This window comes from Lygodium microphyllum, chromosome 6, assembly GCF_053477565.2.
Source record: "Lygodium microphyllum isolate KBCC chromosome 6, Lygodium_microphyllum_v1.1.10, whole genome shotgun sequence".
NCBI lineage: Eukaryota > Viridiplantae > Streptophyta > Polypodiopsida > Schizaeales > Lygodiaceae > Lygodium > Lygodium microphyllum.
The window spans coordinates 114,143,841-114,167,087 of record NC_141140.1 but is presented as its reverse complement, the minus strand read 5'-3'; positions in this window follow the sequence as shown (position 1 = coordinate 114,167,087).

Genomic DNA, 23,247 nt, shown 5'->3' with positions numbered 1-23,247 from the left:
TTTTGCTCTAATCCATACCATCACCGTACCAATTTCTCTTTTTCAGGAGGAGAGACAAAGACCTCAGGCATAAGTGTCTTGAATGCATCCCAATTGTCTACATGTATATTCTCCTTCTTAATGTATCTCAACCAAATATGCACAAATCCCTCCAAATACAAGGAAGCAAAATGACTCTTGATATCATCCGTTCTAGGGAATATATCAAAGTAAGATTCCAATTTGGAAATCCATTCCTCTAGATCAAATGGTGAACATGATTGACCATTATACTTTGGTAAAATGATCTTAACTTTTAGTCTCTTTCATGAAAGGATTGTTGCCCCAAAATAGACTTGTCATAAGTCTTACATATGGAACTCCCAAAATAAAATGGGGTTGAGAACCAGTATGAAAATTTCCTGTTGGGCAGAGAGCCTCTAGGAAGTTGGATATTCAGCTCAAAAGCTTGGGAATTAGCACCATTTAAATGGCCCGAATAGTCACTTCTAGGAAATATATCAAAGAAAGATTCTAATTTGGAAATCTATTCCTCTAGATCGGATGGTGAAGATGAATGACCATTTTACTTTGCCAAAATGATCTTATCTTTCAGCTCTCTTTCATGAAAGGGTTGTTTCCCCAAAATAGACTAGTCATGATTATTACGTATGGAGCCCCCAAAACAAAATGGAACTCTCCCAATAGGTGGTTGAGAACTAATACGAAACCTTCCATTAGTAGAGAACCTCTAGGAAGTTATGTATTCAATCCAAAATCTTGGGAATTGGCACCATTCAAACTACACAAATAGTCATCATGCTTTTTTGAATTCTCACCTACTTCATATTGGCTATTTAGAATACCTCTTCATCCGATGATACCATGACCTTGACCATTTCAATTAGGTGGCTAAAGTGGGACTAAGGGTTCGTTGTTTGAATGAGCATTCTCTTAGCTTCTATGGTTCTCATTTGCATTCGTATCCATTGGGAGAATTGAGCCATTATTTGAGCATTAGATTCTACTAACTTGTCAATGTAATCATGTTTTTGGATAGTGGAATCAACCAATTTCTCAATGGAAAACTTTGTTTTGACTAGTAGACAATACCATCTGCTCCACTCTTGATAATAGCTCCATATGACATTGGGCATGCCTAGTCTCATGTTCACACATGGTATTATTGATTGCACTGATTTTCCCATGCACTTGAGGCTCTTCAGGTCCCTCTTGAGGTGTATCATCCAACATGGAATCTTTGATTTTTTGTGCATACTCATCTTGGGCCTTATTCTTGCATTTATGTTGTGCCATAGTAGTGCAGTCTTGCAGTATCCCTATCACAAAATTGGATATAACTTGATCTAGGAAAATCTTATTCACAAACTTTTTAATTCAAATCAAAGCCAAGGATTCCCTCTTTAAGATGAGCTATAGCATGTCATAATAGGTTTAGGATAAAAAATTCTACAATTCCATCTCTCTGAGTCTGAATTGTCCAAGCATGCACCTTGTTTCAACCTATAGTAAATACCCTATTTTCACCTTTAAGAGTAAAATGGTGGTCCCCCAAATGGCTACCAAACCATGTAGGAGGTTGAATAGGATCTATGGCACCCTATAGTACTCGCACCTATATTTCAGTAATGTAGTTGATACATATAAAGAGCTATATATACCTTGTAGTGTCCTATAGATTCCATGTTTTGCTCAAGGTACTTGAGTCTTGAAAAGTGCTTCAATCTTCAACTCTCCAATCACTATACCTGTCTGAGGGATGAAACAGCAAGACGGGCTCCCTACACACGCTCCCGATCATTGGGAGGTGGGCAAATTTCCCCTTGGGTCGATCGGCTATACCCCTTTGGGATCTTTAATAGTGAGGAATAGTCACCTCTCTTTTGTCTCACTATCTCCCCTGGCATCCACCTTTTTTCCTAGTGGGAATATCAACATGGCAATAGTATACTACTCTAATCAATCATCATGAGGTGGATTATTGAAATATCCATTCAGACCTTTTCATGAAATGCAATAGGATGGAAATTTTGACAAAATGGATGGAAATAGGGTCTTACCAATGTAATTCAAGGACTCATTGATTTGTAGTACTTACACTTTACAATATTTTAATCTTTGGTAAAGGAAATCATCCAATCAAGTCAAGGTTATACATCAAAACATTGTAAATGATATCCATGATGGAACAAGATTGAAATGAATGCTGAAATTCAATGTAATATGCTCTAATTGATAGAAAGAGCACTAATCTCTAATTCATTGATCAATTAGGAGAATTAATTGACAAATGATCTCTCATCAACAAGTGGAAAAGCTAAAGCAAGTGGATTATTGAGAAATTTCAGACATTAAGCTAGTGGAATACCTTAATTAAGCTTGAAGAGGATGATTGATTTTAGCCTTAATCCAAATAATAGAAAAGTCCTCCATAATCCACCATGAATACAACATAAATCTTGAAAGATCCATAATATCAAACCATATACACTCTAATATGGTTGAATCCATGAAGAATCAATATCCCGGGCTTTCTTGAACATTTGAATATCAAAGATTCAAGCCTATCAAAGAAAAGACCCAAACTAAACCTTCAATATGAGCTTCAAGATCCTTAATAGGCTGAAATCATTGCAATGTCTTCAATCTTGGAGTCCATTCAGCTTAAAAATGATGGTAGAGAAGCTTTGGAGGTCTAGAAGGCCCCAAGATTGAAGAAATTTAAGCTCCCAGGTCTCTGGCAATGGCTACCCAGTTGTGTTTTAGGGTTTTTAGCAAAGGAAAGAAAGACAAGGGTTCAAATCTTGTTGGAACTTGTTGGAGATGTTCCCCAGTGAGTGTACCAAGATTTTTCAACCAACCTTGAAGAGATTAGGAGCAAGAGAGGTGTGAAGTAAGAGCAGAAAGATAACACATTTTTTGGCACAATTTTTGGGCTACTAACTGGTCTATTCTCTGCATCAAGTTCCTGACACAGGTGCTCTATTTGATATATAGGAGATAAAGAATCTTTGCCCCATGGTTTTGACTGGAAGAAAATGTCACTAGAGAGAAAGTTTGATGGAATTATTGGCAACCACCATTGAAGCTTCCATCAAAAGCTTGTGTGTGTGTGTGTGTGTGTGTGTGTGTGTGTGTGTGTGTGTGTGTGTGTGTGTGTGTGTGTGTGTGTGTGTGTGTGTGTGTGAAACTCCACTTGAAACGTAACCAAAATTTATTTCCATTCTAAGCATGGTTAACTCCCATTTGACCAAGTTATCTCAATATTGCATGAAAATTTGATGATGACTTGTTATTTTAGTCTTCCACCATCATATCTGTCCTTAAAGATCCCCAAATATAATCTTCATCTAGTTGTGGATGTCTTGAAAGCCACTACTACTCACTCTCCATGTCTAATACATGTAGTACTTGTCTAAAATTGGGTTTTATGGTCAAAAATTAGAATGAAATAGAAGAAAAAAATGGATCAAAGACCAATGCTCTGATACCACTTGTCGAGAAGTGAACTAAAGAGAGAGAAATAGAGAGAAGACTGCAGAAGAGAGAGATGGAGTGGAGAAGTGAGAGAAAGAGAGTGACAAGGAGAGAGAAAGTTTAGAATAGGAGAGAGAAAGACAAAAGGAAGTAAGAAGCCATTGGATCTAAGAGCAAGGTAATGAGGAGAAGGACAATAATGTATTAATGTTTCCAAAAAGATGAGAAAATTTACATTTCCCCTCCTTTTATACCTATGTCAGTGTGACATGGTATTTATTTTCACACTAAACCACTATTCTTTCAAGCTTCTTACATTCATTTTACACAATTTAGATGTTTTATGCTTCATTGTTACACGCTTGCATATTAATATATTAGTATATGCATAATTATTACTTAACAAATGCATTAGTCTATTTAATAATCTATAATAGATAACTTTTGTTGTCGCAAACCCTCGTAGATGGCTAAATATAAACATTTTATGAGCTATCCAAAACCTTACAAGTGCATCTATCAACTTGCTTATGTATGAATCAAATGACTCGCATCTAAGATTGCATTTATCTTGCATAAACCAAGCATTAAATAGACACATTTTCAAACACTTTTATAAAAGTGCTTATGGTAGTGCTTATAAATATGTTTATACATATGCAAATGTTTTGGTGTTGAAAAATCCTAGGGAGCTATTGGTTTGACCAATGTTGCAACCAATAGCTCCTTGAGACTTGTTTAAATTTGCACATTGTACGGTGTCAAGGAGACAATAAGTATCCCTCTAGTTTCATGTTATAGAAGGAATCACTACTCCATTTGCAATCAAATGGTAAACATAAATATGCTAAACTAAGTGTGCATAAGGCTATTGATATCTTTCATACTGTGTGTACACATCATGTTCTTTGCAATACTAAAAAGACAAAACATGCATTTTTTAATTTGGGTTTCATTTATTAATAGTATTTCTTTTAAAACCCAAGCATTGCTTGACCTACTCTACCCCAGCCTATGCTTAGTGCAACTATGGGTTATGCCTAGACAATGTGTATGCCTAGCCTACATTGATGTATGCACTTGTGTAACCTATATTGTAGTCTACACACTTATGCAAGAAAAGAAAATATAATAGAGAACAAAATCACCAAAACTATTCAAAAAACAAAGGAAGAATAATATGCATTCATTGTCTTTAAGGAACTTATGCAAATCTACACCTTATTATGAAAATAAGATCCTAGAGATTTTCATGACACACTACCTCATTTAGTAAATTTGTGCCCATGAAACATTAACAAGTGTGAATGATAACCATTTATGTTTGCGTTGATTTTTCAATGCAGTGAGACTCTTCCATAGATTGATTTTGGTATTTTACTAGGTATCTATGATACTAATTTCCAATTCTAGTTATAATCAAGTCATGGTCAAGAATGACTTCATGTATTAAAATTTATGTATCTTCCTCTAACAATGGAGGATTATCCATAGCGAGAGTAACTACTAGAGTTCACTTAAAAAGTTTTAACAAACTAATATGGAAAGAAGTATGAATCTACCAATGAGGAGGAATGCCCAAGGTAATAGTAAATCTTGAAACTAAATTGATTTTTGGATGCCTTTCAATGTTCTAGTCTTCTCCTTTTTACACACAAGTATACAAAAATGTCTCAAAAGCTTGTAAGATTTCTAGATTCAAAAGTTATGACCTAAGGTTAGAATAGTATAGATAAATGTCCTTGCTTATTGAGGTCATCTAGCACAAGATGTTTTAGTGGGACGAAGGAAGTAGCTTAAGTAGATAGAGATCCTCAATAACATAAAGTAAATAATATATACTGGATCTATCTTAGAGTGATACAAAATACAATCTATATACAAATAAGAGCTATTTAATGTGAGTCTATAAGCTTATATTCTATTGAGATATATGAAAAAAGATAGTGAACTTTGAGCTTAAAGCTCTATAGATATAAATGGGCAAGTGTCCAAAATTTGTGATTAACAAACTAAGGCATGCATGATGCGAAGTATATATAAAATAACAATGATTAGTATGATACTAGATCAAAATGATAAGTATATTTTTTTAAATATCTTAGATATGTAAGTTTTGATGGTTTATTCTCCTTATAACAAATCCACTTTTTCTTCCAAAACCACCCACAATGGATAAAACCTCATTTTTTGCCAATATCAAGGCTATTCGAAGGGTTATAACTAAGCCTCAATCTGAAGGCTTATGATTAACTCTTCTTAAGGAATAGAATATTCTCAAAAAAAAAACTTTAAGTGTAAAACTTAGTAGATTTTTAAAGGAAAAATAGGATTTTTGTTCGACGAGGAAGACATGGTCAAAGAAACACTATCTATCCCTCAATCCTTGATATGGAGATAGTGACAAATTTACAATTTGATGGCAGATTTTGGATTGTAGAAGCAACACTAGCCAATCAATGCTTCTTGATATATGTATTTTCCTCTCCAAAGAAAAATCTCTATTGAGGTCAAGACCACTTCGCTTCATGGTTTTTGATTGTTAAGGTATTTAATGTTATGAAAAATGGTATTTTCTTGTCATTTTGTGAGTTTTTTGTTGGTTTATAAGGCTAAGAATGTGATATGAATCAATTTACACAGTGGGATTATACAATAGATATTTTGATAACTACTAAAAAATAAGATCATCTTATATCCACAAATTTTCATTGTCTACTTGGCTACATAATCATGGCTTATTACACGTAAGAATTTAGTATGACACCACTTGTATTGTGCTTACTAGATAGATGGAAGGGAACAAACTATTAGGTAAAATTAGATAGTTGTATTGTGAACATATTATGAGGTGAAAATAGATAAATTACTATTTTTAAGAATAATCAATAATAAATCATCTTTAGATGAAAATATATAGTAAGTATAAAATGTAATAAAATGCATTTATGCGATAATTTATATTATTGAAATTATTACTTTATTTTTTAATTACAAGTTTAAGATCTTTTAGTAGTAATTGACTAAATCATTGGTCTTTATTGTAGTATTATTATTTTATTTTATTTTATCTCTTCAATATAAATAATATTAAAATATTATATTTAAAATATGATTTTATCAAAATAAGATTTATTTATGGAATGTTTTGCTTATTTTCTTATGTGATTTAGTTTTTAGAAAGATTTCCTATCTTTCCTTACAAAAGCAATAAGATCACATGTAAAACAAGAAAAAAATGTAAAAATTTAGTTTTATTTTTTCTCTCATTTGGAATCAAAATTTCAAGCTTTGAGAGTTATTTTGGGTTTTCTATATACTCTAGATGTGATGGTGATGTCAAAACGTCATTATTCAATACTTAAATATCTGCAATAACTACAACAAGCTACGAGAAATCTCCTTAACACACAAAACTTTGTAGTTTGATTTATGTTTGTATTTTCTTTGCAATCCACTATATGATATCAATGTAAATATCTATGTAAATTAATATTTTATAAGAAGGTCTACTAGCATTAATGAAAGTAGCGTTCAAAATAAGCATTGGTCAATAATGACTCATGAGGGACTGTTCTCAACTTAGTAGGTAGCGTCGATATGTTGGATATCCTTTTATTTTTAAATACTATTAGTGAACAAGACAACGATTTACAGAGCTTACCTATTCAATCCAAATCAATGGACCCTATATCAAGGCTGGGGCTAGATGCCCACATATTTCTTCATCTATGTTGACCATATGATCAATCTAGAATTTAGTTTATAGAGGTTATGTTGGGTTGAAAGGCTTCAATTAGTTCCTTTGTTCATGTTTCACAGAAGCTATGTTAATCTTATGGACCACAAAGAAGGTGAGACAATGACCTTAAACCAATGGGTTTATTGCTATGTCACCACGATTATTTGACCAAATCAACTAAATATAATTGGCCAATCTAGTGAAAATAATAACAAGATCAAGGAGTTTCCCAATCTATCCAAAAAATATCTAGCACTAGATATTTGCAAGGAGACTCCTACTTATTCAACCATACCTCTATCTAAGGTCCATAGTTGAGGTTATATAACTACCAAAATATCCTCCAAAAACTCCCTTATGTAAAACTTTCTAGCCTTGTTTGGAAAGCCTCGTGTAAAATCTGTATAGCTTGTGGTGCAAGAATAGTATGTAAATATAAATCTCTTTTTTGGATATGAATCTTGTTACATTTAGCAATATATTATCACTTTTGGATCCAATGTTGTCTTCTAAATATAACTTAAGCAAAAAATGCGTTAAATCTTAGGATGATATGAAAACACTTTGAATATAAGATCGTGTTAGAGTGATGAAAATATTTTTTTTCTAAACAATAATTTTATAAGTCAAGTTGAAATTTTGATGTTTTGCAAAGTATGGAAAAAAAAAGTATTGGTCGAATTAAAAGATCAAATTATCCTCAAGCTCACTTGACTAGTATACCTTCAGCTCATGCAAATATTGACTTGATTGCAAATGAGAGAAAGTTTTCTCTCAAGCATATTAAGCTACCTGAATTTAATGGATAAGAAATGAAGGTTGAAGTTAATGCCAAAACCTGGATTGATCAGATTGAAGACTACTTCTCTGTTGTAGGAACTAGTAGAGAAAATCAAGCAATGATTGTATAATTAAGGTTGATAAAGTGAAGCACAATTGTGGTGAAATTAGTGATAGCATGATGAAACTATTTTTGAAGCCACAACTCCGGGAGTTGAGTCATAAATATATGTATGCATCACGTGGGTTCAAAATAATGGATTTTAAAAATACAATTTTTACACATTTTTTACATGCAAGAGGGCCCCATATAAAGGGATTACTTATAGATTGAATGGAAAAGGGTCATGTTTTATTAAGGAAAAATTCACATATAATGATACTTAAAAATATGCCTTGAACATATGATATAGAGGATATACATATATTGAATTCCCTAGGAGCTACAATGACTTGGAGTTAAATGGAGGAGGCACTTCACGACTAATACATGTCACCTGCCTATCACATCGTAGGGATGAATGAGTTCTTCTTGAAGTAGCTAGGTATATTGTGGAGCGACACTATTCTTGTTTTGTGACTTTGAAAAATAATCTCCCCACATATCCATGAGCAAACAAGTGTGTGCTTATCTGAAGGTTTAAATCCTCTCCTCAATGGCTAACTGGAGATGATGAGGTCTATCGATCTAGAAGATGTCTTAATGAGAGTGCAACCATTAGTAACCATCCTAGTAAAAAATAATAATAAACTCACCCAATATAACAATGTGTTTTCTTATGCAAAAAGGGCTTAAGTGAATTATTAGCAAAGAAATTATCATCAAGGCCATGCTAATCTTACCAACACTCCTCCAAAACACAACTACAAAAATAACAATAATAGGAATAAAGACAATAGACCACATTGTTTTAAATGCAATCAATTAGCTTAGTATGTCAATAGGGTAATGAACACTAATCTCAAAATTCCTCATAATCCTCCAATAGAAAAAAGCTTCAATATTAAACACAATATTAGTGAGTTTGGTAGTCTCCCAATTCCCATTTTTTGAATACTAAAAAGGAGACACCTAGATAACATGCCCATAAGTTTCTCAAAACCATATGATGTGACCTATCATTGGAAAGCACTTGAAAAATAGAATCTATTGAGCTATAGAGCCCTCAATTTCGAGTTATAATGTTCAAGTTAAGACAAATCCAAAGATTTGACCACGTGTCCCAAGCTTATGGAAAATTCCCATATTCCCCAATATGTTGTTATTAGAGGATCAGGGTATTGGGCACAGCATGGAGCTAGGTGTGGGGTAAGACATTGAGCTACTGTCTCTACATGTGTTGTTTCAATAGATGAAGTAGATCTTTCCCTAGAAGTGATAGATTGATGATGTTTTTGGAGGGGTCTTTCTATTATAGCCCTAAAAGGTAGTCTAGTCATGTTAGGAAGCGGAACACATGGCAAATCTAGCAAATCAAACATCTCAACTATTAAATACAAACAACATTATAATACATAAGAGATATCCAGTAATATGTTGCAGTTGCTGCTAATTTTTTTTTGCTTTGAATGTTGACGTTTTGACATCACTATCGCATTCGGAGCATGTCAAAACTCCGAAAATGACTCTTGAAGCTCTAAATTCCGATTCTGGATAGGGACGAACAAAAAAACTCAACTTTCACCCTGTTCTCCTATTTTGCACACGATCTTGTTGCTTTTATAAAGAAAGCTAGAAAAGCCTTCTATACTTAACCACATTAAGAAAATAGCAAGGTATTCCATAAAGAAAGCTTATTTCAATAAAAGCATATCTTAAATCTCATATTCTAAAATAATGTATATTTAAAAAAAATTAATAGTACTAAGGACAATGATCTAATTATTACTAGAGAAGTTTAAACTTATAACTTACAAATAGAGTAATACTTTTAATAATACAATATCATATAAATACACAATATTATATATTATACTTAAGATAACTAGTCATAATTATGAAATTTATGCTTAGATTATACTTAAGATAACTAATCATAATTATGAAATTTATGCTTGGACTTACACTAACGCCCAGTGCTACCCAAAGCCACCGTTACTTGCTCTACACATCAACTGAAGCATTCAAAATAGTTTATAAATAAAATAAATAAATAATAGCAAATACCTACCAGTCTTCAGCTACAAATAATTAAAATAGGTTGGAACACTGTCCTAACCTTAATATAACTCGAGTGCACACTCTGAACTCATAAATGTTTATTAATTTGATATGTATTTTGAGGAATCACCCGTTATGGAATCACCCACATGCACATCAAATTAATTTGATGCCCAAAAAGGACAGGTGTCCCCGTCAACTTCTCGCACAAGGAATCCACCTTGTGTACGAGCCCTAGTTAACAAATAATTTTTAAAGAATCCACTGTAAAATCTCACGGAATCCACCGTGACTATGCCTCCTGGCATCATACCCCTGGGGTAGGATAGCAATTGTCCACAATTGCTATTAGCTGATCAATGTGGAGCTAGCAGTGTAGGGTAAGCACTAAGGGCGCGAGCAATCATCTGTTGCACATCTTCAACTAAATGATTTTTTTTTTAATTTTACCAAGTACCTAGTATAGGACAATGAATCAATCGGAGTCTAATTATTAGCAAACAATTAATTCTAATAAGATTAAAAACTAGTATTGGTGTCATAGATGTCTTTCATGGGAGTAAGAGAGTCAAAAGATAAGATAGAAATATTATGAATGCTAGGTCTCATCCTCAAAGCATCGACAATTTAAAAAAAAATTGTTATTCTAGTTTAGTAGTAAGTAAAATTATCTTACCTTGATTGGAGATCCTCAAAGCATCAACTTATCTTACCTTGATTGGAGATCTTTATCTTTACTAGAAAGCGTGAATTCGCAATAGAAGTAGGAAGTTGAAGAATTTTCCAAAGTACTTTTAAGAAAAATTTGTTAGTCTCAATGTTTATCAAATGAAGTGATAATAATACTAAAGGTATACTCTAATTGTCAAAAATTAAAGTGAGAATCATATTGATGAAGGCCTACTTTGAATAAAAATAACTTATATCTTATTGTGAATCAAGTTAGTCTATAACTAGAGAGTTGGAACTTATAAGGAATTTTACGAAACATTTACTTATGAATAAGACTAAAATTTAAAAAGAAACATATTAAAGATAAGGCTAAAGTTGGATAAAATACTAGTCTCTTTGTAAAAAATAGTAATATTCAAGCTCTTTAGCATATTTAAATATGACTATATTTTAATATATGCATATTTAGACAAAACCATATCTAATATGAGTTTTAGATCTTTGTGTAAGATAAAACTTTTTCTTTTGGAAGTATACTCAAATTCCAAATGGATTGAAAGCTATCCTACTAGGAAATTAGATGTCTGTATAGGTTGAAATTTACAAATTTCACTAAGTCTGGGTGAACTACAAGACCTACGTTCAAGATAAATAACTTTCTTTGTAGATAGAATCAGGTCATGATGGTAACTAGAGAGTTGTAGACAACAAAAAGGTCCACAATTCGTGTCCCTATGATAGATTACCAAATCTGAAGGTAAGCTCATAAAAAATAGGGCTTAAAGTTGGCTACTACACAGTTTTCTACATATTGCTGTAAAATTTGCATTCAGAGTCACTTTAGGATTCAAATAGCTTGCTAAATATTTAGAATTTGTAAAACATGAGTCTAGTAACAATTCTAGATCTTTCTGAGGGCTAAAACTTTTATTTTTACACCATCCTCAAAATATGAACGAGTAAAAGTTACATTACCTGAAAAATAGTTGTTTGAGAGGATTTTTATGGTGAAGTATATACAATAGCTAGACTACTTTCAAGTGCCTATTCTATATAGCTGTGGATATAAGGCTGTCCAAAACATGAGAAAATGCAGTAGTAATATTCATATGTAGTGATTTGTCTTGTAGATTGTGATTGCTCCACGGTGTTCATCTTTATACATTGATATCACACGATTGAAAACTCAAAGCGTAGGCAAGATTTGATACCAATGTTTCGAAGCAAAACATATGGAAAATATAGCAAATCAAACATGTCAACTATTAAATACAAACAACATTATAATACATAAGAGGATTTGATCAACTCAATAGATTGAGAGAGACAAGAGAAAAACGCACGATTGGGCCTAATCTCCCCCATGGCAAAAGCCATGGTTTGCCATCCTTAATTATATATTATAGTTTTACATTTATATTTTCATTTATATCTTACATATAATTACAAATAAAGTACAAATATCAATTCATATACAAAGTTTTAAGAGTCAAGACATATCTTGTCACATGTTGCAGTTGCTGCAGAAAAATATGTGGTCTGAATCTTGATGTTTTGACATCACCATCGCGTCTAGAGCGTGCCAAAACCCCCAAAATGATTCTTGAAGCTCTGAATTCCAATTTCGGATGAGGGACAAACGAAAAAACTCAGTTTTCACCTTGTTTTCCTATTTTGTGTGCCATCCTATTGCTTTTATAAAGAAAGCTAGAAAAGCCTTCTATACTTAACCACATTAAGAAAATAGTAAGGTATTCCATTAAAAAAATATTATTTTAATAAAAGCATATCTTAAATCTCATATTCTAAAATAATGTAGATTAAAAATAAATAAATTAATAGTACTAAGGACAATGATGTAATTATTACTAAAGAAGTTTAAACTTATAACTTACAAATATATTAATAATTTTAATAATAAAATATCATTTAAATACATAATATTATATATTATACTTAAGATAACTAATCATAATTATGAAATTTACGCTTGGACTTACACTAACGCCCAGTGCTAGCCAAAGCCACCGTTACTTGCTCTACACATCAACTGAAGCATTCACAATTGTTTATAAATAAAATAAACAAACAATAGTGGATACCTAGCAGTCTTCAGCTGCAAATAATTAAAATAGGTTTGAACACTATCGAACCTTAATATAATTTGAGTGCACACTCTAAACTCATAAACGTCTATGAATTTGATATGTATTTTGAGGAATCACCTACTATGGAATCACCCACATGCACATCAAATTAATTTGATACCCAAAAAGGACGGGTGTCCTTGTCAACTTCTTGCACAAGGAATCCACCTTGTGTACAAGCCCCAGTCAACAAATAAATTTTATAGAATCCAGTGTAAAATCTCACAGAATCCACCATGACTATGCCTCTTGGCATCAAGTCATCTTGTCTGACCACATTATGAACCTTCCCTAGTCAACCAAGGAATATTTTCTTTATCATCAAGGTCCAGGGCACTATCCCAAGGTGGTTGCTAGCTCCCTAAGACCCCTCTAGCCACGTGCCACTTTTGTTGCCTATGTACCCCAAAATAGGGGTGCTTGATAACTCCCACACCCCCTAGCTCAATGCATTGTGTCTTGCCTTGCTATCATCATAACTATCTATCTAATCCAAAGGTTAGATCCACAAAAGATCACATTTTTTCCATCTAGTCACATAGATCTCATGTGACATACAAATTAGGACCCAACCAATGTTCATGCTTAGACATGGTTTCTCCTCATAATGGAGCCCTCACAACATAAAGCACCTTGGCTCATTGATGGCATCTAACAAGGGTGGGGCATTCAGCATATCTAATAACCTCTTCACATGCTCTAATGAAATGCTCATATCCTATAATGATGGTTGAATTTGACCCTCATGATTACATCAAGTAGCATTTCATGCAAGCATTTTCCTTTTCAATTCAGCCTTCTTTAGCAAAAGGATTTCTACCATCTCCATACAAGCACTAAGATCCTCATTATAGGTACAAAGATGAGGTTGTATAAAGGCACTATATTCTTTGGTCCTAGTGGAGCCTATCTCAAAAGAGTCTCAAAATAGCCTAACCACTGATGGCATGTCTTTAGTAATTTCCCATACCAATTTTCCATCTAATGAAGCCCATAGTCACCAAATGACTGATAAAAGTATGTGAGTTACCATGGTTCATTCTTTAGGAGTAATGTCCTTAGATCAAAGAATATGTTATTGCAATTGTCATAGTTTAGCACTCTCTTCTTTTCTAGATAGTTACTTATGATGTGAAAGGCCTCACCAATTGCACTGGTTGATGTTGTGTCTTATCTATTGAACTGAAGATGGATTTGAAAGCAACAATCCCTTGATCCTTTTCTTCTTCAATGTCTCTTGCATAACTTCTAAGAGCTGGGTGTAGCTTTGCCTACTAATCCCAACCCTCTCAGGGTGCTTTTGATGTCCTCTTTGTCTAGGCAAGACCCTTGTAGGAACTTTTTAACGCACTACTTGTTGGCCTTCTTAAACCTCTTCTTGATCAACATTCTCCTTAAAGATTTAGAAGAAATGATGTTTTTGAAAGATTTTGATGATTTCTCCATGTTCCTTATTGCTTTTTCTAAATAGAGAATGGCCCTAATGGTTACAACAATAATGTCAGAGTGAGGAATAATACAAGTAGTTTAGGGTGAGTAACCAACTATTATCATATTGCTACTATTCTTCTCTTGCTACTATTCTTCTCTTGAAACCTCTGCTTCTAGGCTTGAGAGTCTCAATATTCTTCAGACTTCTCTACCTCTCACACCTCTAGAGTTTCATTTTCTTTTGCATTGCTACATGCAGCTAACTTTTCCTTGGCTCTCCTCCGATTGTTTCATCACATTGTAGCTCTTTCCTAGAGTAACCATTGGTTTTGTAGCTTCAATATGTTTGAATGTCCTACTAGATTCTATGTATAAGTTAGAAGCACTTGCCTATTGTCCCCAACAAACCTCAGTATTGAGGAACATGAGGAGAATGGATGGGTGTCTCTTGTTGTGAGATCCATAGGATACAACCTGCCATTAGTCGATAGATTGATATTATTTCCACCTCTAATCTCATTGACTCTAGCACACTTGGTCTATTGTGACAAACACCTAGTTTCTCTTGCAAATGGATTCATACTCTTCTTCTAGATCAAAGGCCAATTTCTATGTGATGGCAAAACATTGAAGGTGGTTCGTGCAATGCCTTCAAAGTTAGTTGTCAATGAATGAGAGACAATGAAAGTACCAAGCCAAAAGAATATTTTGGTGGCACAAAACCACATGCTTTTGGTGAATTGTGTGTAGAATAAATCAATTTTTAGTCTCTTGATGATTGTACCTTTGGTGAAACTCAACCCACAGACCAACCACTATGCCACGACCCCATTGTCTAGAAATAAAAAGAAATAGAAGGATTAAAACATTAAGGATTAAAATATGATGGCCCGCTAGTAATGACTGTCGCAACTATTTGTGGATTTAGCGCAATTGATTGGGAGGGGTCAAGATCACAACTCTGCATCTCTTCTCTCTCTCTCTCTCTCTCTCTCTCTCTCTCTCTCTCTCTCTCTCTCTCTCTCTCTCTCTCTCTCTCTCTCTCTCTCTCTCTCTCCCTCTACCCTTCTCCATAAATAAACTGCATGCATGGATTGGTCATCATTGCTCATAGTGTACTTTCTCTCTCTCTCTCTCTCTCTCCCCACCTGCCAAAAAAAGAAATGAGGCTCACAATTTAGACATGTTGCAGTAGGCTGAAGGGAGAAGCCCAAGTAGAATCATGAACAAGTGGAAGCAAGATAGGTGCGAGCTACAGTAGTGGATGGAGCAAGAGAGCAAGAGAGAGAGATTCAAGATGTAGAGAGGCTATCTTGACCTTCTTTTCATCATACTACTAACAATTTGCATGGCACACCTTCACATGAGAAGGCAAAGGATAGCCAATAGGTTTAACATCCTTCATATGAAACCACTTAAGGACCTTTTGGATATACTCCTTCTATGACAAGTAAAGGCGCTCCTGAGAATGATCATGCATAATGCACATCCCAAGGATATGTGAGGCTTGTCCCATGCCTTTCATCTCAAAAAACTTATTGAGCTCACTTTTCAAAACATCCAACTCATTAGGAGCTCTCCCAGCAATATGTCATCCACATAGAGTGCCAAAATCAAAAGACTACCATCACGAGCCTTCTTCCTGTATAAACACAGATCCATATCACTACATGTATAGTCGTGCGAATGCATAAAAACTTCAAACTTGTAGCACCCTTACCTAGGTGTCTACTTAAGGCCATAAAGGCTCTTTCACAATTTGCACACTAGGTATTGCTTGCCTTTTTTCTCAAAGCCCTTAGGCTATTGTATATAAATCTCCTCATGCAAGTTCCCATGTAAGAAAGCTATCCTAACATCCATCTAATAAAGGTCCGGATTTAAATGAGCAACCAAGGCTAATACGAGGTGTAGGATAGTCATCTTGACTACAAGACAAAAGAATTCCTTCAAGTCAACACCATGCTCCTATTTAAAACCCTTAGTAACCAATCTCGCCTTATAGGCAAGCTTGGGTTATCTAGAGGTGCTCTTCAACTTGTATGCTCACTTGCATGGAAATACACACTTTCCACTAGGCAAAGGAACCAACTCCCATGTATGATTTTTCTATAAAAACTCAAACTCTAGTAGAGTGCCTCAAGGCTGAGGAGCTTGCACATTTTGTCTACCATCATGGTCATGGGCACTAGAGCACCACCTATTATTGTAGGATGTTTGGCTCATTTTATGAGAATACGAGGCTCCTCTTGAAATATAACCCTACATATCTTGACTATTTGCTGAGATTACTTATGCATCTTCTTCTCATGGAAAAGTACATCATGGTTGTGGATGACATTCCAAGCCTGTGGATCCCATAGGTGATAGTCCATCTCACGTCCATCCCCATAACTAAGAAAGATGCATTTCATAGACTTAAGATCCAGCTTTGTGCGCTTGTCCTTGTGTACATGCCAGAAAGTCTCACAACTAAAGACACGCAAATGAGCATACAAAGGGAGGTTTTCTATACCACACCTCCTCTACAATCTGAAAGTTAATAGTACTATAAGGGGATCGGTTGATCAAGTGTACATTGCCTCAACCCAAAATTGCTATGGTAAGCTTGCCTAGCTTAGAATACTATGGATCCTTTCCTGTATTGTATTGTTTGTGTATTGAACCATACCTTTCTAAGATGTTATGTACATGGCGGACAACTGACGCTTAATGCTCCTCTCATTTCAAAAACTCTTCAAAATCTTTAGAGACATACTCAACCCCATTATCTGGCTATAAGCATTTCAGCCTGTACCTAGACTAGTTCTCAACCAATGCAAGCCAACACTGAAAGGTAGCCAAACATTAGATTATAGCTTTATCAAATATGCTTAGACGTTATGTGAGTAATCATCAATGAATGTGATAAAGTACTTCCCGCCTCCTAATGTTTTGACAAGGCATAGGTTGACAAACATTAGAATGAACAAGAGCAAGAGACTCACCCATGCATAGAAAGAGTGTCAAACTTCTTATGCATACTACATGTTTACCTAGCATACACACAATGATCACATGACTCAAAACACTTATAGTCAAGGGACAAAAGATACTACAAATGAGTAAGCAATTTCATTCCCTTTAAGGACATGTGCCTAAGATGACAATGCCAAAGAGATACATGTGAAAGTATAGCTAATTATAGACACTAACTACATACAAACATGATCTGTGGATCCAATTACAACCAAGGGATATAAAGTGCCAGACACTTGGCACCACGTGCTAGAACAAGGTTCCGATGGGTGATCTTCCAAGAAGAGTCCTCAAAATAAACAAAGAAACCCTCATCATCCAATGTGCTAGTAGAGATAAAACTCTTTGTAAGAGCTCCTACATATCGAACATTATGCAAAATAAGCATATTTCTTAAACCAAACTACAATCACATATCACCAATACCAACTATCTACAATACCAACTCATTTTCCAAATGGACAGATGCACTCATACTATGATAGGAGTAGAATCACTCTCTATGAGGGGTTACATGAAAAGGAGCCCTTGAATCCATCAACCAACAAACACTAAGTAAAACCAGGTGAGACATCAGTCAAGCAATGATTCATCCAAAGAAGAAGCTGTGAGTATGTAAACATCATAAGAGTCAATTGCTGCACTGCAAGAAGAGCAAGACTTGGTAGGGGATGCTGGCATTGATCTCTTCGATCTTAACATTGTACTTAGTAGGGAAAATGCTGTAATCATCAAACTTATCATGTGACTCCCCTTTGCTCTTTTCTTTGTGCTTATCATCATGCATTTTATGACAGTGCGGCTTGATATGTCATGCTTTCCCACAATAATGGCATGTGGAATCAAACTTACATACATGGGACTTACAACAAGACTATCCACAGACTTAGAATGAAACTTTTGCAAGTCTCTACAACAACAATCATTCCCGCTCTTGCCATCACGATGACCCCAAACAATCAAAGCATGAAAAGTATGATAAGCATCCACGTTCTTCCTATTTATCTCCTTTGGTCAGGAGTGCATCCTCTACATCAAAGAATTTGAGTCCATTCTTAGGCATATTTAAATAGATAGTAGTATAAAATGTGTCCCAAAACTTAAGCTGCATGACCAACAAGAAAAAGGGTGGAAGATTGTCCTTAAAGTCAATATCCTATGATGACACCTGACCAATGATGGCATAAAACTTGCTTAAATGTTGAGAAACACTAGTATCTTTCTTCATACAAAGATCCATAAGTTGCTTTAGCCTATACATCTGATAAATAGGGCTATGCTAATTATCATAGAGATTATGGATCTTCTCCCAAAGATCCCATGCAAACTACCCATGTGTGACAACGTTATAATAAAGCTGCTTCTCGAGGGAGAGGAAAATTGTGGACCTACAAAGCTCATCTAAGTCATCCCATACATCTTGATCTTGACCTTCACACTTAATGCTTTTGTATTTAATCAGTCTAATCTTATATTTTTGCATCTAAACCTCCCAAATTTGGGTTTTCCAATAGCCTACTTGCTACCATCCAACTTTTCAATGATGAAGATGGCACTATCATTTGAATGACCAACCATACTACTATAGGAAAAAGAGGCACAATACAGACCAAACAAGCTATTGTAATACTTGCAAGTAGCCCCAAAACTAGTGCCAAAACAAGCTAAAAATAAGAGTTACGGACCAAATAATGAGCTATCCACAAAAAATGATCAAAATAGCATTAAATGGAGGGGATTGCTCTCGTAAATAATACAAAAGTCTATAGCACACGAGTACAAGTTGAAATAGCTCAAGCTTAACTATGAATAAAATCCAAAGCTCAATGTAGCATCCAGGGATCAAGTAAGGAGCTCCCAGTGGAACAAAAGTCAGATGCCAGAGAAGCAAACAAATCTCAAATCCTCATGTGAGTGACATCCAAGCATCTAAGATACATCAAGTATAAAGCCAAGAGCATAAGACCCAATAAAAGCTTCAAGCCCATAAGGTCATAGACCTTTGAAGTATTCAATAAAGTATCCGATAACCAATGTCAAATGTCTTAAGCTTAAATCAAAGCTCAAATTTATACTCAATGGTTTTAGCTATAGGTTTTCGAGTGCCTTATGAGGGTTTGTGGCACTTGTCGTTCTTTCTGGACTTTGTGAGTTTCGGAAATCGTCATCCTTAGATTTCTCCTCCTTATTGCTACCCTCTTTCTCTAGGTCTAAATCCATATTAAAGTCACTCGACTCTATATGACATGGTTTATCAATGGCTTTAGTAGCTGATATTTTTTCCTTTAATTCTTGACTTTTCTTTAGCCAAAAACATCTCAATGCAAATGGTGTGTTGGTAGAAATACTTCATGTTACACTCAAATAGATCTTTCGAAGCAAGAGCTTTATGGATATCCTAGTTCAAGCCTTGCACATATAGAGAGTGAACCATTTCACCAACGGGTTGTGTGTTTGAAAACATCTATTCACTCAAGACCTTAAACTAAGCTATATAGATCTCGACTGTAGCATCATCTTGTTTAAGACTAGAGAGTCTCTCCAACTTTGGGCATCGATCCTATTGAGTTAGAACTATGAGCAGAATGCTTCTTTGTTCAAGACTACAGAGTCTCTTCAACTTTTGGGCATGAGAGTGAATTCTTTAGAGCGCGTTCTTGAGCAGAAAAGTGGCACGGGGAGATGTAAAAGACCAATTTTTAATGCAAAATAAAAGCATTATGGATTGATGACTTGGAGTTTTCCTAGATGGATTTCAATGCCAGGATCCCAATGCAAGTCTCAGTTCCGTCCATTGGAGTTCATTTGATCCCCCATTTAGTCCCTGCAAAGTTTGATATTATAAAGCAGCTATGTGATTCAAGAGCCACAAAGTGTATGACAAAGGCCAAGTATATGGATTTTGGTGCTATGAAGCCGACCAACCAGACAGATTTTGAATTGAAGTTCGTTTGGGCCTCCGTTCAATGAAAATCCACTTTGCAAAGTGTGAACATGGAAAACTTTGAACTAGTTATTGTGTTTAAAGCGTAAGCCTTGTTTAAGGCTTAATGAGAATCCAAAGGCCACAAATATGAAACGTGTGGGGGGGGAGCACCTTTTTTTTTGCGTCCCAAAAAAGGACTAAAAATGGAATTTTCATCTGGTGGAACTAAGATAAATGTAGAGGGTAGCAAGATACTCAACTTCTTCACCATCCATCACCACAAATTAATCAGAAAATAATGCGATAAATTAAGAGATCAAATTTTATTCTTTCTCTCTCCTCTCTTCTCTCTCCTCTTTCCTATTGTTGTATGTTTATATGGGTTAATGTATGAGAGAAGGGGGTGAGCTGAGATGAAAGATTTTGATCGTGTGATGATGTGGGAGTGCAAAGAAGCATAGATCGGTGTTGAAAGGATTGTGCGACAGCTATTGGGAAGCATCAACGGACCTCCAATTACGAAATACGTACATCATAAGACGTGATTTCATGAGTAAGTCATAGATTTCATTGTTTTATGGTAAATTTTTGTTGAAAATGGTTGAAAATGATTGTATCTGGTTATGAGTGCTCTAACTTATTAGCAATGCTAAAGTAATCAAGAAAAAATAGCCGTATAATAATTTTATGCTTAACACGTAAAACCCGCAATATTGTGGTTTTATCGTGTGTATAGTGTTCCTATCGGTTGAAATATGATAAGAAAATCATTTTCAATCATATTAATCAATCTAAACTAGCAAATTAGTAATTATCTATAAATAAATAGAAAAAAGTAAGAAAATTTTTATTTTTTGTATCTAAAAAATTTAAAAAATATATGTTATTGAACGTATGATAGAGCTAAAGCATGACATTTAGCCTCAGTTCAGCCCTATCTCTATGTTAAAGTGGGTTTTTATTTCTTTCGTGAAAGAAACATACATGAAGAATATGCCTTAAACTTACTTGAACATATAACTTTAAATGGTAGAGAAAAGGGGATTGTTGAACACATGAAGAATATGCCTTAAACCTATCTGAATATATAACTTTAAATGGTAGGGAGAAGGGGGTTGTTGAGTGTTTGAAATACTCTAAATTATGATGTATTATGATGCATGGCATATAGGATACATTGTTGTCTAAAATTAAAAGGGTCTAGTAGCATGAGGATGCTCGATGCTAGCCCTAAGCAACATAGCAATCACGATTTAGAAGAAAGACATGAAAAGAATTGTTTTTGCACTTTCACAATACTAATAATAAGCTTGTTTGAATATGGTAGACATACACAATTGCATTGCACACACCATATGGTATCATCGTGGATGCATAACACTTGTTTTTTATGAGGAATGACCTACTTTGAGAATGTGAGGTCCCCTTATGATGCTAGGAGGCATATTACATGGTGGATTCTGTGCCACAGTGGATTCTGTGAAGTTTTATGGTGGATTCCGTAAACTTTTATTACCGGGGCTCATACACAAAGTGGATTCTTTGTGCGAGAAGTCGATGGGGACGCCTATCCTTTTTGGGCGTTTTGTTAATTTAGTGTGTACATGGGTGATTCCATAGCGGGTGATTCCAAAAAATACATATTTAAATTAATAAACGTTTATGATTTTAGAGTGCGCACTCGTGATAAATTAAGGTTAGGATTGATTTCTAACCAATTAATTTATTTATGTAGCTGAAGACTGCTAGGTATTCACTTTTGTCGATTGGGAATGCTTTAGTTGATGTGTAGAGATAGCAGCGGTGGCAGTGGAAAGCATTGGAGGATAGCGTGTATTCAAAGTTATCGTCAATATTTTGATGGCCGCATACCTTAGGCATGGCGCCTATATTTTGTCGTGCCTATTTATCAAGGCGTTTGATATTTATTTATTATTTTTGTATGCGCATGGGCGCACGATTTAGATATTTGGGAACGCCTGACTTCTTGGGTGCTCGCCCATTAGCTTTATTTCTATTTGGCACAAAAGCAAACTCAAAAGCCAAAAGCGTGCTATTTTGTAATTTGGGCTATTATTTGAGCTTGAAGATGATTAATACATAAAATACATGCTTTGTGGAGCGCTCACACAAGGCATGGGGGGAGATTGCTCGTGCAAGTCTTCTACATTGATTTATGTGCAAAAAGTAGAGTTCTTTTGTTCTTAGGGACCTTCTGATGCTCACTACGCGCACTTATGGCATCCGATCTGTGCACCACCTTATCCGTAGGGTTAGAGGTTTGGTTTGTTGGGGGATATTCAGTGAGGACTATTTATTATCTATTGTATTTCAAATGCATTCTATGTGTTCACAATTCATCTTGTGGCCAATCCTTGAGGTGTAGAATAACTGTTATAGCAGACCCACAATAATTAGCTGAGGGTCCTCCCTTTGTATGTGTTTAGGTTGTGTACTACACCACTATGTGTAGGGACTCCCTCTGAGGAGTGTGGAGAAGGATATTTGTTGGATTTCGAAAGTATACAAATGCAAAGTTTTATTCGGAGCAGGGCCCATTTGAAGTCCCAATAGGTTGTGCATTTTTCGGGAGCCACTAATAAGTGGCACTTTTTGAACCTTGGTTGAGAAAGGACTTAAAATTTATAACCTCATCTATGAGGGCTACACTAAAGTATTTGTAAAATGGATTTTTCCCAGGTACTCAAATACTTGGCATGCCCTATTCAAAATCTCCTAATAGACCTAATTAATTACATAGAGATTGAATCCTCTACAAGAGATGACTTATATATAACGTGGAAAGTAAGTCCCTAGTTGGCAGTCCATCCTCTAGTATGATGGCAAGGACCAAAATTTGTCTCAGTGCAGTCTCTATTCAAGAAACGTTGTG